The sequence below is a fragment of the Humulus lupulus genome, chromosome X, assembly GCF_963169125.1.
Source record: "Humulus lupulus chromosome X, drHumLupu1.1, whole genome shotgun sequence".
Lineage (NCBI taxonomy): Eukaryota > Viridiplantae > Streptophyta > Magnoliopsida > Rosales > Cannabaceae > Humulus > Humulus lupulus.
In genome coordinates this window covers 21,781,970-21,798,286 of record NC_084802.1, presented here as the reverse complement: position 1 = coordinate 21,798,286, position 16,317 = coordinate 21,781,970, and positions in this window count along the sequence as shown.

Here is a 16,317-nt window from a genome sequence, read left to right as displayed (position 1 = left end):
GCTAGGAGTGTTGCAAGATGAGTTAGTCAATTTGAGGGCCAATCAAGAGAATGTTGCGGAGACGATGGCGCTGCAGCAAAGGGAAATAGAACGCCAGTGCCAAGAGCTGAGTGAGTGGTAGGCGGAAATGGATCATCGGCAGAGGGATGCCATGGCCGCCCTTGAAGCAGCCATTCAACTGGCTAGGAGTCAAGCTGTACCAGCCTCCCAACCAGATCAGCCACCAAGCGTACCACCTCAAAGAGGTCCCAATCCAAGCCCTCCGCTCCAACCAACAAGCCCGCAAAGGCCGGAGCAGCCGCCTATGGCTCAGGATGATGTCCCACCTAGGGATCCTGAGCAGCAGCCTCCATCCCAGGTTGGTCGAGGCAATCCTCAGCGCCAGAGGTAGAATAGGGCAGGGCAGCCACCCCGTAGCCCTAGACGCACAGGGGATGAAGAGCTGAATCTACCGAGTAGGGGGCAGCAACCTTCTGCCAACAAAATAAACATCGAGTCAGGCTTTGCGGTCAGGGGCCCCCCACGACATAACAATGAACGGGTACCCAACGACTAGTGCAGGCCTCCCCTTGACGCTCAGGAGATGCCACCCCGAGGAGGAAATAGCGTGAACAGCCGATCATGCCATAGTCAACCACAATTCAGAGATGGCCATGGCTATAATGAAGCTGATTCCGGCAGAGGAAATGCTGGCAGGAGAAATGAAGAAAGAGGTGGAGGCAGAAGCCCCCCACCTAGAGAAAATAGGCTAGCTAGCCACAACGCTGAGGGGTAACCCAGGCAGTCGAACGTCTTTAGTCAGCTAGGAGCTAGCGAGCAGAGATGTAGAGACGATAATCTTAGGGACGTACTTAACGACCGTCGTGAGAGGCACGACGAGTACGCTCCCCCGGCGTCGGTGGCCCCAGCAGTCCTAGAAGCTGTTCAGGCTTAGATTGATGCCCTAAACCAGGCGGTACTACAGTTGGTCGGGGGACGAACGTCCCATATCGAGTACGATAAGAGGAGGGGCACCCCCTTTATACAAAGGATTTCCTCGGCTGAAACCCCCAGTAAGTTCAAGATGCCTACATTGCCGAACTTCGATGGGTACGGAGACCCAATATCTCATGTTAATAAGTTTGAGATACAAATGGACATACAAAAAGTGTCGAAAGACGCCCGTTGCCGGATCTTCCCTGGGACACTATCTGACACTGCTCATGAGTGGTTCTTCAAGTTCCCTCCTGCTAGTATAGTATCTTGGGAAATATTCGTGAAGGAATTCTACGGACAGTTCTACCCGAGTCGTGTACACCCCACAAAGGCCAACCAGCTGGTCGAGATACGTCAAAAAGAGGGAGATCCCTTGAAAGAATATGTCCAATGCTTTATGCGAGCAGCAGCTGGAGCCAAGATAGTGGGCGATGAAGGTAAGATGATGGCTCTAACTGCTAGAGTTAGGCTCCATTCTCCCCTCTGGAGTAGCCTCAGAAAGCATGGGGTTAGAAGTACCCAAGAATTCTTGGATTGGGCTGATCGATATATCAAGTTTGAAGACGCGATTGCCAACGAAGGGGAATCGCCAACAAAAGACAAGGGGCCCAAAGAACCCGCCAAAGCCGCCAATGGATCGGAGAAGCCCAATAGCAACGGAAAAGGCAACGAGAATGACAATGGTAGGAATGGAGGAAAACGGGCGAACAATGAACCCTCAGCCTCTGAGAGTAAGCGCCCCAAAGGTAATCGATACGAGCCGAGATTCACCAACTATACGGCTCTTATCGAAAGTCGAGCTGAAGTCTACCAGGCGACCAGCTCAAGCGTGCATTACAAACGATCTGCGGCTATAAGGAAGGATATCTCCAAGAGAGATACAACAAAGTTATGTCGTTTTCACAACAACTACGGGCACGACACCAATGAATGTAACCAGTTGAAAGACGAGATTGAGTTCCTGATCAAGCAGGGACATTTGAGAAGATATGTGCGAGTCGCATGAGGGTTTCAGCAAGAGGCTCAAGGTGGCAATGAGCAGGCGCTTGCACGCCAACGCTCGCCACCTTTACAGCCAGCTCCTGTGGCAGGTACTTTACTCACCATCTGTGGAGGCCCACATCTTGCAAGAGACAGTGGGAAGGCAAGGGAACGATGCGCTCGAACCCTACGCCATGACCAGGACATCAAGATGATGAGTATGGAAGATTGAGCACCAAAAAAGGCTCGTACAGAGGAGGAATTGATAACCTTCTCTGATGATGATGTTCAGCATGTACGATTCCCACACTCCGATCCGCTGGTCGTAGACGTACAAATTGCCAACATGATGGTGAAAAGGGTGTTGGTCGACACAGGGAGTTCGGTTAACATCCTATATAAGTCTTTGCTGGAAAGAATGAAGTTTTTCGTCAAAGACCTGGAGCCATGCATCCAAACCATTTATGGTTTTTCCGGTGAAGGGCTCGCCCCAACAGGGTCGATTAGGCTTCCAGTTACAGCAGGTACTGCACCTGCTAATAGGACATTACTCACTACTTTTATAGTAGTTGATTGTCCTTCAGCATACAATGCTGTGATTGGGAGACCAATTCTGGTCGACCTACGAGCCGTCACCTCGATATAGCAACTCACCATGAAATTCCCAACAGAAGCAGGGATAGGTTGCGTATTGGGAAATCAGTGGGAAGCGAGGGAGTGCTACAACGCCTCGATCACCAAGGCGAAGAAGGGTGTATTAAGAGATGTTCACAGGAAAGAGTTGCAAATGACAACTGATGCTCAGGCCCACTCGGGTGATAATGTCACCAAATAGGGCGTTGCCCAAAGTGAGGATAGGGATTTAGATCCTCGCTTTGGGGATTTTGAGGAAGAAGTTGGGCCCATCGAGGACTTTGAATAGGTCCAACTCGATGAAGAAAATCCGACCAGGGTTGTGAAAGTCGGTAAAAAATTAGAGACAACAACAAAACAAGCACTGGTGGAATTTTTAAGGAGGAACCAGGAGGTCTTTGCCTGGTCGCACAAAGACATGGTCGGGATAGACCCTGCAGTCATCAGCCATGTCCTAAACATCAACAAGAGTTTTCCACCAGTGCAACAAAAAAGAAGGATGCTCGACAAAGATAGATCAAAGGCCTTAAAAGAAGAAGTCGAGAAGCTGAAGGAGAATGGGTTCAACAGGGTAGCGTTTTATCCATCGTGGGACTCTAATCCCGTGCTAGCTCCCAAGCCAAATGGCAAATGGCGTACGTGCGTGGATTTTACAGACCTAAATAAAGCCTGCCCCAAAGACTGTTTCCCACTCCCAAGAATCGACTAGCTGGTCGATGCCACTGCAGGCATGAGATCCTCTCATTCATGGATGAATACTCCGAGTATAATCAGATTAGTATGCATCCCCCTGATGAGGATCACACTAGCTTTCAGACTGATACAAGGCTCTACTGTTACAAAGTGATGCCCTTCGGTTTGAAAAACGCTGGTGCGACTTACCAGCGACTCGTCAACCACATGTTTAAGGAACTGATCGGCACAAGCATGGAGGTCTATGTTGATGACATGTTGGTCAAGTCAAAGAAAGCAGAAGGGCATGTAAAGGATTTGCAGGAGTGCTTCAACATCTTGAATAAATATCAGATGAAGCTGAATCCCCTTATATGCTCTTTCAGAGTAGGGTCAGGAAAGTTCTTGGGATTTATAGTTAACTCAAGTGGAATTGAAGCCAATCCCGAGAAAATTAAAGCCTTGATCGACATGAAATCGCCAGCAAAGATTAAGGATGTTCAAAGCTTAACTGGAAGAATTGCCGCTCTTAGTAGATTCATTTCAAAATCAACAAATAAGTGCGTTCCATTTTTCAATCTACTTAGAGGCAACAAGAAATTTGAATGGACAGATGAGTGCGAGCAGGATTTTCAAGCATTGAAGATTCACATGGTGCCACCACCCATCCTTTCAAAGCCGGTCGATAAAGAAACTTTGTTCATCTACCTGGCGATCATAGAATACGCTGCTAGTGCCATTTTAGTAAGGGAGGAAGAAGGGGTACAGAAGGTTGTTTACTATGTAAGCAAAAGGCTAATTGGAGCAGAAAAGCGGTACCTGCCCATCGAGAAGCTAGCCTATTGCCTAGTTTTGGCCTCCAGGAAGCTGCAGCCTTACTTTCAAGCTCACCCAATTACGGTTTTGACCGACCAGCCTCCACGACAAGTCCTGCAAAAACCAGAGGCTGCAGGTAGATTGTTGAAATGGGTAGTCGAACTTGGGCAGTTCGATATATTTTACTTGCCGCGAGCAGCGATAAAAGGGCAAGCCCTGGCTGACTTTATTGCAGAATTCACGGAGCTTACAGATAGCGAGCAGGTTGAAGAGCCTAATGAACCTGAGTGTCAAAACCAAGCTCCCTCATGGAAATTATTTACAGATGGTTCTTCTAACGAGTGCCACGCTGGAGCAGGAGTAATATTGATAACGCCGGAATGGCATCGATTTCACTGCACAATCAGGTTTGATTTCATTGCTTCTAACAACGAGGCTGAGTATGAAGCGTTGCTTGCTGGATTACGATTAGCCAGGGACATGAATATAAAGATACTTGACATCTATAGTGACTCTCAGCTGGTGGTAAATCAAGTCATGGGAGAGTACCAAGCCCGAGGTTTAAAGATAGTTGCCTACTTAAACAAAACAAAGGATCTGTTAGCACAGTTTGATAATGTTAACCGAGATTTTCGGCAACTATCTTAAAGAAGGATATTGACTGATAATAATAATGAGAATGGAAGATCGACACAAGATTTTTACGTGGTTGGGGCGTTAACTAGCCTTAGTCCACGAGTCTGTATATAAGTCTGTATTAGAGCTAGGATAAGCTTTTACAATGGAGTTGTTTAACTGTCTTTGAGCAGAGTTTCTGCCTTCTCCCCCTTTTCTACGTTGCATTACAACTTACATTTATAGGATGAGGGGGACCTCAGGTTTGGGCCGGGCCTGACCCGGACCCATTTGGGAAATGTGCACAAGGGGCCTTCCTAGTGGAGGCCCGAGCTAAAAAGATATACAGAACACCAAACCCGAACCAGCTCAGGCCCAATTAGTTGCCCTGAGACGCAAGCATTCCCCCGACAAAACATCACTTTGGCTCTGACCACTTCGAATCACGAGGCCGATTCAGGGGATAAGACCGGTCAGAGTACTTGGCTGCGCAGTCCTGACACGCCAGCAGATAATCCCAAGGAGACCCTTTCTGCAGGTGAAAAGTGGGGGGACAAGACCCACGCGAAATGAGGCGGCTTCAGTGTCCTGGACGCCTGACCCATAGCCTGGGGATGAAGCGGTCCAGGTTCGTTTATCTTTGGCCCGCTGCGTTTACTTTGGGCCCGGACCATTCTGGGCCCGGTACCGGGACGCGATGGCCGCGATGGTCCGGGGCACTCTGGATAGTGCCGGGACCGTTCAAGCTGAACATGAACCCGGAGGGACGTCCCGGACCCTTCTACACAGGCCCAGTCCGTAGCCCGCGGACTAGGCCCAAATACCGAACCGGTCCCTCTGACCGTGGGCCGGGGCGAGGGCCCAAAACCCCGACAGGAAATGGGGATAACATTTACCCCCCAAGCCTTCACCCCGGTTAGCCGGGGGGAGGGTTGCACCACCCCCGCGGTTCTTGCCAAGTTGCCTCCCCAATTCCTGCCAGGGCCAGGAGGCTCGCGGGAAGGCAGTGGCTGGGGCAGGTTACCCAGTCCGGACCATTTGATGTACCCCGGGGACGTTTACCCTTGGCCTGCTTCAAAAATAGCGACACGTGTCGCCATGTGACTGTTGCAAGGGCCTCGAAGAGTCGCCTAGGCCTCCCAAAGTCTGCTAGGCCTGGGCTAGGGTGTCAGCGCACGTCACGAGGCGTCCCATTCGCACGGGGAGAGTCATCATTGATTTCCTTGGAAAGGGGCGGACCGTAGGATGGGGCGTCCTTTGACATCCACCACTCCTGGACCGTCGGATTGGAGGTGCTGAGGATCCAGACCAAAAAAAAGAGCTCATCAATGTCCTCTGCGCGATCCTCGGCCGTCGGATGAAGAGGCATCTGACCGTTGGATCGGGGGCCAGTATTTGGGGGCTGATATAAAGACTCAGACTACAGACATTCGACATTTTTCCACTTCCGACCCAGCTTAAGAAAAAGAAAAACCAGAACGCTCGCCAGAGCTTTGCATGTCCAACCTCGCCGATGAAATACTTCACCGTTTACTAGTTCTGCGCCACCGCCTGTTTCCCAGGGCCTCAACTTTCATTCTGCAACCTGACGGTGCTTCTCGGACTTGCCCCGCCGACGAACTGCTGCACCGGCTGTGCCACTTCAAGAACGAGGTCAGAGTACTTGGCTGCGCAGTCCTGACACGCCAGCAGATAATCCCAAGGAGACCCTTTCTGTAGGTGAAAAGTGGGGGGACAAGACCCACGCGAAATGAGGCGGCTTCAGTGTCCTGGACGCCTGACCCATAGCCTGGGCATGAAGCGGTCCAGGTTCGTTTACCTTTGGCTCGCTGCGTTTACTTCGGGCCCGGACCATTCTGGGCTCGGGACCGGGACGCGATGGCCGCGATGGTCCGGGGCACTCCGGATAGTGCCAGGACTGTTCAAGCTGAACATGAACCCAGAGGGACGTCCCGGACCCTTCTACACAGGCCCAGTCCGTAGCCCGCGGACTAGGCCCAAATACCGAACCGGTCCCTCTGACCGTGGGCCGGGGCGAGGGCCCAAAACCCCGACAAGAAATGGGGATAACAGATAAGTACACCCTTCAGCAAGTACCTCGCGACCAGAATTCAAACGCTGATGCTTTGGCCAAGCTAGCAAGTGTAAAAGATGCTGATACTCTGAACATAGTGCCAGTTGAACGACTACCTGTACCAAGCATCCAAGCAGAGGAGACCACTCTGGTGATCCAGGTGGTGGATACATGGATGGCACCATACGTAGAGTATCTAACGCAAGGTGTGTTACCAATAGACAGGAACAAAGCTAGGACCCTTCAGCGACAGGCTGCTAGGTACATCCTAGTTGATGGAATCTTATACCGAAAGGGATACTCAATGCCACTCCTCAGATGTATTTCAAAGGAAAAAGCTAAAGAATTGATGAAAGAGGTGCACGAAGGTTTATGTGGAGACCACGCTAGGGGGCAGAGCTTGTCAAAAAAGATCCTGAGGCAAGGATACTTCTGGCCCACGATGAATGAAGACTCAATGGAGTTTGTGCGGAGGTGCGACAAGTGCCAGAGGTTCTCCAAAATCCCTCGAGCAGCCCCCAATGAGCTTAAACAGATGCAAAGTCCGTGGCTGTTTGCAGTTTGGGGCATAGATCTAATTGGATCTTTGCCCAAGGGAAAGGGCGGCGTCAAGTATGTCGTAGTTGCCATCGACTACTTCACCAAGTGGGCCGAAGCTGAGCTGCTCGCAACCATAACGACCAAGAAGGTGCTGGATTTCGTGATAAAAAACATCATTTTTCGCTATGGATTGCCAAGGAAGATCGTCTCAGATAACGACACCCAATTCAATAGTGATTTATTCACGGATTTTTGCGAACGACATGGAATTTTCAAGAGCTTTTCTTCAGTCGCTCATCCCCAAGCAAATGGACAAATTGAAGCAGTCAATAAGACGCTAAAGGATACACTGAATAAATGACTAGAAGAAACTAAGGGGGTGTGGCCAGAACAATTTCCTGAAGTCCTTTAGTCGTACAGAACTTCCCACCGAACAGCGACAGGCCATACTCCATTCTCTTTAGCTTATGGATATGAGGATATGTTGCCTGTTGAGTTAGATCCGCCTTCGCAACGCAGAATAATGTACGATAAAGGCTCAATCAGCCAACTATTGATGGAATCCCTCGACTTGATCAATGAAAAATGTGAGCAAGCCCAACTCCGAGTAGCTGCGTACCAGCAAAAATTCGCTCGATATTTCAACTCTAAAGTACGAGAAAGAAATTTTAGCGTTGGAGATCTTGTACTCCGAAGAGTTATTCTAAACACCCATGACCAAGCTGCTGGAGTGCTCGGACCTAATTGGGAAGGGCCATACCAGATTGAAGAAGTCCTTCACCCAAGCACCTATAAACTTGCTCGCTTAAAAGGAGATCTCGTTCCTCGCTATTAGAATGGAGAACACCTGCGCAAGTACTATCAATAAACAATTCTTCTTAAAGAATTGGCTTGTATTAATTTACTTTTTACAAGTTTTGAAAAAGGGTTGGTCATTTTATGTGACTGATCGCTTATAAGTGTAAGATCTTATTGATCACAGACACGTTTTGTCCATTTATTACGAGAAATATAAGGGACTGTGCGCAACCAGTCATTTCTTGCCAATTATTGTATTTATTACAAGTATTTTCTCATTACGTGTGTTGTTTTGTTGTATTGCAATTTTAATTATTTTGCTCCGAGTAGTATTGTTCAAACAGGCTTTGGTCAAGGCAAGTGACCAAGGACCTAAAGCTCCTCGATCACTTGGGGGGAATATAAGGTATCTAGTAAGCAAAGCATATCGAAAGGTATGTAAACACATGAGCAAAATAAAGTGAAAGCATGCTAGAGTACTTAGAGTATTTTTCAAAATTTTGTATTTTGTTAAATCAAACCAAAGTGCTATGTGTTGACGGTAAGAACTCGTCAATGATTAAAGGTTAGAATACTTAGATTTCTATACTACGGTAAGCTTAGAATCAGATGAAGGAACTTGAATCAACAGAAAAAACCAGAGCAACAATGAAACAAGGATCATGTATTTCTTAAGTCTCTTTCATACAATCAGTTTTTCAACCCCTTAACCTGAGGGGTTGGAGCCTATTTATAGGGGGGCTCTATTGGCCCCTGATACAAACAAGTCCCAGGAGACAGGGATGCACGCGGGTACTCTGATAGTGTACTGGCTCAGGGTGTAGTGGTGTCTACCCTGATAATGCCAGAGTCGTGGCATAGGACATAGTACTGTCGGCTCTGGCGTATGCTCGGGGGTGTTCAAGTGGTACCACTACTCTTCATACAGGTCCGTACGGCCATTACTCCTCAGATGCAGGGTCGTGCCTCTGTTCTCTTCACAACCGTACGCCTCGTGTCAGTACACGTGTCCTGTACCCGGCCGTCCTCATCAATCCCCGTTTGATTCCTAATGTTCGCTTGGCGCACCCATTAAGTGTCTCTAAGTGTTCCTTGTGCCAATATCAAGGAGGCTTCAACCAGTATGTGTCATGAGAAGCCAAGGCATTAGAAGTCGAGGTTGGCCTATGCAGGTCACACGGAGGCGAGGCTGGAGACACGGGCGGTGCAACGAGGCCACACCCTCGCATAGCGAGGCTGAAGACACAGGTAGTGCAATGAGGCCGCACCCTCGCATGGCGAGGCTGCCCCTCTTCCCCCCGGGTGTAGGCGTGGCAAGGCTCAGGACACGGGCGCCGCAACAAGGCCACACCCTCGCACAGCGAGGGTGTCTCGCGTAGCGAGGCTGGCCTTTTTCTCCCGTGTGCAGGCAAGGCGAGGCTCGATGCTTAAGGGGACGGGGCGTATACAGATGGCCATCCGAGGACCCTCGCATAGCGAGGGTGGCTCTCTTAGCCCAATTCCTTCAACGTCGTGTGACATCCTTGTCCCCTTGTGCATGCAATAAGTAGCATGTAGGATGCCTCGTAGTGTAGAGGTTCCCTTGTAAATGGGATTCACAAGGGAAGAATTCCCACATTTACACTATGCTAAGTTCGGTAATGCTAACATATGTTATAATAAAATGAAAATGCATTATAATATAAAAAACGAATTACTTTACATCGTGAGCAGTATTGCTTGGATGTAATTGTTTGATTAAAAGGAAAATAGCTACCCACGCGGCAATAAAAAATTAATGTCTTTACATCATGACCCGTAGGTCGTGTAAATAAAAGATTAAAAGATAGAAAGGGAAAAGACTAAGAGGCTGGAGGATCTTAAGGGGTGTCCTGGTCGACGACATCTGTAGCTTCATTGTCTGCCCCATCCAAGCTAGTTGCCAAGGAGATTTTGGGTGAGGCAGGTACCCTTGCCCTCTCCTCTTCTGCCAGTCGAGCAACGCAGCAGGCTATCTCGGCATGCCTTGCGCGATCAGGAAGGTAGCTAAAGTCAGCCCCTTGGTTTTGTTTCCAAAAGTCATAAAAACACTTACTCGCGACGTTCTTGTACCTTTCCAAATTGCTAGCGTTGGTCTGTTCAAGCTTCTCGATACGGCCCTCCAAGGGTGTAGTCTCTTGTCTACTCGCAGCCAACTCCTGCTTAAGCTTTTTAGCCTCGTGGTAGTTAATGCGGTTAGAATCCTTGAACTGGTCTCTTTGCTCGACGGCCTTATCCAGAGCATTCTGCTTCTCCCTTAGCTCCGCATCCAATTTATTCTTCTCCTCGAGCGCCGCCTCAAGATGCTCAACGTATTTCGCTTCGGTAGCTTTGAGTTCTCCAATGTGTCGTTGCTCCAAGGTCCTGGAGTGCTCGGTGACGGCACCCGAGCGAAGCCGACCGACAGTAAGGGTTAGAATTGCCTGTGACCAGAGGAAATATTAGACTGACTATAGAGTATAAAGGGGGCTGTCTCCACAGAAAAAATAAATTACACTGGCAAACTCATTCAATGCGCGGGTTAGGATCTGGTCGACGTCCATTGTCTCAGTCGAAGCCACTGCCTTTCGGCAACAATCATGCTTCATAATTTTTGCGACCCTGCCTTTGACCGATCTTAAGGCACAACTTGTTATGTCGCCCCCAGAGGAAGCAGGACCAGCCTACTGAGTCTGGTCAGTTGGGGCCGGTGGAGACGGTATCGATCCGTTAGGAGCAGGGGAAGTCTACTGGTCGAGAGGAGAAGGAGGTGGTGTTGCATTGGCTGAGGGTCCGTCTACCGGGGGGCTTGCTGTGCGGGATTTCTTGGCCTGATGCATTTTACTGCTTTCCCTAGGATGCCTCTTGCTCGTTTCTTTTTGCTCTCGGGAGCTTCGGGAGCCTCAGGGGCACTTTATATGCCGAACACGTACTCAGAGTCCATGCCTGAAAAAGAACCAAATACTCGAACAGTGAGATAGTATAAACAATTGAGTATGTTATGTCAGGAAAATAAACAAAGAAAATTATAAGTGAAATACCTGAGCTATCATTACTGGTCGCTACATTATATACTCCACTAGTCTTACACTCACTCTCTGGCATGAAGAAGGTTGAATCTAAATTTGGAGCGTACCTAAAATTGCCGTCCCCGTCAAATAAGTGATAGGGAATTGGCAAGCTATCTAAGAGCGAGAGTGTAGAGTCCAAGAACTTTACTTAGCTAGTTAGATAGTAGTATTATAGTATTTATAGTATTATCTTTGTAACTGTGGATTTTTGGTTCAGACCGAGAATTATTTGGACACTCATAGTAGTACTTATAGATTTTCTAAGTTTAACCTATAGTTTAAGAATATTAATTTTAACCTAAGGTTTGATTAATATGACTGATATTAAGGATAATATTTATTATACTATAAGGTTTAGATAAGAACCAATAGGATTTTAAGCACATGTTATGAATGGGTGATTAAGGATTAAGTATTTTGAGGAATAAATTTAATAAGGGGTAAAGTTTGATGCTATAAGGTCAGTCAGCAGCTTTGAATACGTTGAGGGCTTAGTCAAGGCTGTTTAATCCATTCAAACTTAGCTAAAAATGTGTAATTTCGTGTTTAATTAATCAGTGTGTGCTGATATATCGCAGCTATAGGGGGCGATATATCGCAGCACGTAGATACGGAAAACACGAGATGATGCACGACAGTCTCGGGCATACTGGCCCAGGCGATATATCGCCTACAGGGGGCGATATATCGCCTCCTTCAGTATATTTCAAAAGTTTTTGAATTCTTTTTCCTTTCAGTCATTCAACCTCTTGATAAGTCCAGCACCTTTTTGAACGAGTCTTCAGCCTCTGCTGAACGATTATTCAAATTATTTTCACCTAAAAAGCTATTATTTTTATTCAAGTAAAATTAAGATCCTTTCATTCCTAAACTCTATAAATAGGACCTACTACCCAGCCATTATTCATCTTTTGCTCTAAGTTCAGAGGCTGCATGAGCTAAGTGAGTGTGAGAGTGTAAACACCTGGGTTGGGGAATCATAAGCTTGATCACCATAAGCTTATCAAATACTTTGGGAAGTAAGGTTTTATAGTATTTCAGTTCGAGGTTTAGATTGGTCTACAAGTCTTCAAGGTATTTCCACACTCTAGTTCATTGGTTTTATGTTATTTTTCCTTCTCACAGTCTTCTACTCAGTCTTCTAACCTTATTCTTATTTTGGTTAGGAAATCTAAGAACTTGCTCATAAATTTTTGTAAGTATGTTTCTCAAAGGTTTAGTCATTCCATTCCTTCCATTCTTTTCATTACTTTTTCTTCAATCTACTCACCCTGTTATATATGGTTTTAAGAGTGTTCCAAAAGTCCCAACGCTGTCCTCTTATTCCGGTAACTTTGGTAAGGAAAATAGGATAGAAATGCATATGTTATATGTTCTATATGTTATCTTATGTTTCTTATGTTATGATAAGTGTTATGATATGTATGTTTGTAGGCTTGGGCATATGACCCATATGACTAACAAGACCCCAAATAGATTATGGGCATATGACCTACTTAGCTAGTAGGACCCCACTAATCTCATGGGCATATGACTTGTTTAGTCTATGGGACCCCAAGTAATAATGGCCAGTATAGTATGTGTATGATAAAGTGTTATGTTATGTCTTTATGTTTCTTGTGAAATTTATGTATATGAACTATGTGTTAGATTTTTCCTTGCTGGGCATTAGGCTCATTCCTTTTTGTTTATATGTGCAGGAAAATAGCTATAGTGGCGGGAAAGATTCGTGGATGCTTGGGAGAATGTGTATCGGTGATGAATGGATTCAAGGAGTCGAGAGTTTGATTTCGAGGATGTAGTCTTTTAGTTATGGTTTATGTGTAATTTTTCCGCACTTGTTACGTAATCCTTTTTTATTTTAAATTATGTTATGTTTTTTTTTAAAACAATGGGATCCCATATCCTGCCTTGAGTTCTGTAAGTTTTAACATTGGTTTTTACAAGTTTTTAATAAAGTTATGATATTTTCGCAAATGTAAGTTTTACTAAGGATTTGTATGTATAGTTTCATTAATGGTCCAAAATTCTAGAGTAGTTGGGTCATTACAGAGAGATCAGTACCGTTCTCATCTGAAGATTCGTTGTGGGGCTCAAGGGGTTCAGTGGCCTTCTTTTTCCCTTTTCCCTTTGGAGCCGGGGAGTAGCAGCCCGCGGGGTGCTGGAAGGTTCCCTGATTGTTACTCTAGTGGCCCTCCTCGGAGGGGGTTGTTCCACATCTGGGTGCTGCTCGGGAACCTCTCCACTAGTAGCACTCCCCGTCATTGACTCCCTCACATCCGGATGAGGGGCCAAAAGGCCGAATAGTCTCAGATTGGCCTCTGTGACCAGTTGTTTGATGCCTTTCTCTATGTCGGTCATGCTGGCCAGGAGGGATAATCGCATCGTCATGTCTGGAGTAGGGTTTGGTCGCAACCATGGGCCTGAAACGAACTAAATTTCTAAGGAAAATGCAGCAAAAAATTGAAGACAGATTGATGACCAGTGGTATAAAGACTTTACCTCCTTGAGTGAAGGCCAATTTGTTCGCGACCATGTCAGTCGTCAGGAAATACTCCTGATGGTACTTCCCCACGTTCGAGATATGAGTGGTGTCAGACAGGAATGTGCGACCTGTCTCCTGATGACAAAAGTGGAAAAACCTCGTGTTTTCTTGGTTGGGGTTAGATTTGAGGTCGAGCAGATAGTTGACCTCATGTGGAGTGGGGACAGGCCATTTTTTGTGGCTATAAAGGCTATATAGTACAGCAATCATTCTATATCCATTGGGAGTTATTTGAAAAGGGGTGACCCCGAAGTAATTGGCCATCCCCTGGAAAAAAGGATGAAGAGGCAGGGTCGCTCCTGCCTCAATGTGATACCTCGACCAGGCGCTGAAGGCGCCTCCAGGCAAGTTCGCCCAATGATCTTGAGTGGGCTGAACTAATGTCACCCCAGGGAGTCCATATTTTTTTTATATAATTGGCGATCATCCTGATCGTTACCCAGTTGACAGGTTCGATGTACCATTCAACATCTGGTTGAATGGCGTTTCGGGGCTGAGCATGAGTTTGAATGTTTGGGTCGGGGATATTCCTTTCCTGACCACTAGTCGAGGGAATTCCAGCCTGAGGAGCGGGCTGGTCTGAAGGTTTGGAAGATTTCTTTTTCTGGGCTGTGGATTTTACTCTACCCATGGCTGGAAGGTTTGTCTGAGGTCTATTGGGTGGGGTTCGAGAAAAAAGAATCTCTGACACCAGCTGCGACAGATGCTCCTCATCTTCAAGTCATTGGGCAAGCAAGTCATCATCGATAGGCTTCTCACCTCCCCAAGGATCTTGCATGAAGAGTTGCGAACAGAGAAATGGGGAGGTGAGAACGTAAAGCCTAAAAATCTATGTTGAAACTTAGAATAACATTGCTCACGTATAAAAGTTAAGCTTTTATACGACCAGCAACATTCTACTAAAAACACTAAGTTCTATACGAGCAATTTGAAAAACAGATTGAAAAGAATAAGTAAAAAAATTTTCAGGAAAAAGCTTTTTCGACTCCGAAGGGGTGGGAAAACCCCAGTTTTCAACTAGCCTAAAAATCAAATTTTTACTTTGATTTTACGCCCTAAGACTACAATCTCGACTACCAAATTGGCTCTTAACTCCTACAAGATGTTATCTCATCACCTTTTCAAGCATCGGTTAATATTCCCAATCTCCCCAAAGCAGTTTTAGTCAAGAACTCAAAAATCAAGAATAGAGACAAACGAGTATTGCATGGCATATTAACAAATGAAAGGTTTGAAGAAATGTACTTGTCTGAAAGATGGAGTGAAGTTCTGAGGCACTAAGTTGATTCGGCTGGGAAAGAGCTTCATGATCCGTCTAAGTTTCTGGGCTTCTGGAAGTATTGCTCCTGGTTCTTCAGTTTCTTGAAGGTAAAGATAAAGTGTAAAAAGTAAAAACTGATTCTAAAGGGTCATTTATATTAGCCGAGGAGCAGTTACCAAGGTAATCATAAAGGGTAACTTTCCAAGGCATGGGGAAGTGTGATAGCCATCAAACAAGTTATTGGGAAACCAAAGAGACTTGATTAGACATGATTGATCACCTTTTTTCGAGAAAGCATGGGTGGCTCTGACAGATTTCGTGGGGTATTCGAAGAGTATTTTCCTAAAGTTTACTTATTGCTGGTCGCAATAAATAAACTTGGGGGGCAAATGTTTACCCTAAAAATGGCTGCAGATGATGTGGCAAAGATTTCTCACACGTAGTTGACACGTGGCAGAAGTACTGCTCGACTATCGACCAGAAGTATACCGCTTCGCTTGGATTAATTTTTAGATACGACAGGCTGGTCGTATAACCTGATTTATTTCCTTCTTAAACTGTAATCTTATAATAATTTCATTGAATATTTCTTCATTATTATCTTGATACACGATTATTAAGGAAAGATAGGGCGCGTTGGCATATGTAACCCTCCTTGAACCTATAAATATACATGAAATAGCTCAAGGAAGGGACTTTTGATCCCGAAATCTCTTTGCTAAGATAGAGAAAAAGAGAGAGCTATAGTGAATTGTTCATCGTCTAATTGTAATCCTTTCAAGGTTTGTGAAAATCAAAGAACCCTTGTTCTTTAATCACTGCTTCGATATTCAATAATAACAATAGCACTAAGTGGACGTAGGTCATTACCATTCTTTGGGGCCGAACCACTATAATTCCTTGGTGTTTTCTTCCTTTCTGTTAGATTATCTTTTTCAATTGTTGTTCTATATTTTGTCGTATATTTGACTCCGTGTCGTTGGCCAAATCGAGGGTCAACAATTTACAAAAATGTCTTGCCACGTCATAAAAAAATCCCGCCACCAAAAATGATATACCTGAATTAGAAAACTTCACAGAATCCCGAATTTCCTGTTTTCAAAAGTAAAATTTTTGTTACTTTTTTTTTTTGCTGCAATTGGCCCCATAAGCACAGGGAACTTCATTGAAAATAAGATAAACTGAGTTACAGAGACAGTCTCAGCCTATCCACTGGAAATAGAGGAACAAGGCCTTAAGGAAAACAAAAGTTAACTAACATAACTAAATACTAAGAAGAACATAAGTTAAAAAGACAATAACATAAATAAACTTGACTAATAGCTCCCAAGCATGCTGC